This window comes from Homarus americanus, unplaced genomic scaffold (assembly GCF_018991925.1).
Source record: "Homarus americanus isolate GMGI-L3 unplaced genomic scaffold, GMGI_Hamer_2.0 scaffold38042, whole genome shotgun sequence".
NCBI classification, from domain to species: domain Eukaryota; kingdom Metazoa; phylum Arthropoda; class Malacostraca; order Decapoda; family Nephropidae; genus Homarus; species Homarus americanus.
This window is the reverse complement of record NW_024716309.1, coordinates 2,883-4,519: the sequence shown is the minus strand read 5'-3', so window position 1 is coordinate 4,519 and position 1,637 is coordinate 2,883. Positions and strand designations below refer to the sequence as shown.

Below are 1,637 nucleotides of genomic sequence, written 5' to 3'. Positions count from 1 at the left end.
ACGGAAGACAAAAACCCGTCTCCGCAAGGTGGATAGCCCACCTGCTGTTAACCTTCTCCTCTACTTCCCACTTCTAAACTTTACCTTGTACTATACCCTTCTCCCACTCTCAGAGCCACTGCTCTCTTCTCTCCGTATAATCATCATCATCATCAGCTTTGGAATCGCTTTCTCGGCCTTTTGGCTAAGATCAAAGTGTAGTATATATATTCTTATTTCTCTCTTTTGCTACTTCCATACTTAGTACTAGTTGCGGGACCTGCTTCTCGGCCTTTTGGCTAAGATCAAAGTGTAGTATATATTCTTATTTCTCTCTTTTGCTACTTCCATACTTAGTACTAGTTGCGGGACCTGCTTCTCGGCCTTTTGGCTAAGATCAAAGTGTAGTATCTTTTCTTATCAGCTTAATGGAGAGTACATAATCAGGTTCTTTTTGCATGGAAGGAAGAACACAGATTTGGACTTTCTGGGGGTGAAAGTAACAGAGTTTACTCCTTTGTTGTTTTAGGCGGCGAGCAGGGAACCCGGTATTTCTCCATTGCTGTGGTTATTACTAATACCATGCAGTGAGAGGAAACATACCGGGGGTGCCCTGCAAAGCCCCAAAACCTGGTCCCACGGGACCCCACGTGGGTGCTTCTCACACGTGGCTATTCCCTCCTCTCTGTACTTCCTTACTTCGTACTGGCTGAGGGACCTGCACTCATAGATGTGTATTCGTCCCAAAGTCCCTCCCCGGTAAACCATCACCTTGCGATCGAGTGGGTTTGTGATGGCGAAAGGGAGGTCGGTACACAACTCTCGGCCGATCCTCCAGGAATACCGTGATAGTGCGGGTGCACCCTTGTAAGGGGGTTGTCATGTGTGTGTGGGTGTTCGTGTGGGTAAGGCAAGATGGACGACGAAGGGCCAAGAGGAAGAAACGAAGGAGAAGATGTGGGATGGAGAGCCGGAACACCTGCGACAGGCGAGCCAGTACAAATCGGTGGGAGCGGCGGAGACTCTGACTCAACGGACGGCGGGGGAATGGATGCTCTCTCCCGCCCGAGCGGGGATCGGCAGCCGGAAAGAAGAAACCGAATGCTGACCATATGGTTCCCTGCACCACCATCCTTCAAATGCACAGAGAGGACGCAGGGATGCCCATGGGAATGTGTATCATCGGGGTGGTCTGGCTGCAAGCAATCACTAGTCCGACATCTAAAGGAAGCCCACAACAAGAAAATCAACGAATATATGAACATGTGTGCAGGGTGCTATCTGGTACTGACTATCCGGCCAAGCAATCACACGTGCATCCTCAACAGGCAGATGAGGGAGGAGCAAAGGGATCCCCATTTTCGTTTCCAGTGCGACGTGCAATACTGCCACTACTCTGCCCCAACAAAGAGAGGAGTGAACAACCACAAGGCAGCAACACATGTACGGCAGCGGAGGAGGAGAGACACCCAACGTCAGGCGGAGCAACGACAGGGGAACCAACAGCCTGAAGGCAATCCAGCAAGCGCCCAGCCCACACAGGAAGTTGGGGAAAATAGGGATAACGAGCAGAGGGAGCAGCCACAGAATGACGAGCAACAGCAGCAAAGAGAAACACAAGGGCAACGAGAAAGGCACAGATGGACCCCCCCACCCAG

General features: G+C 51.1%; 1 non-coding gene across 1 annotated transcript; it reads left to right on the top strand.

Moving 5' to 3' along the window:
* Positions 1-350: 350 nt before the first annotated feature.
* Positions 351-552, top strand: LOC121858115. The gene has a single exon (XR_006087358.1). It is a non-coding gene; the product is annotated as a U2 spliceosomal RNA (small nuclear RNA).
* Positions 553-1,637: the final 1,085 nt, after the last annotated feature.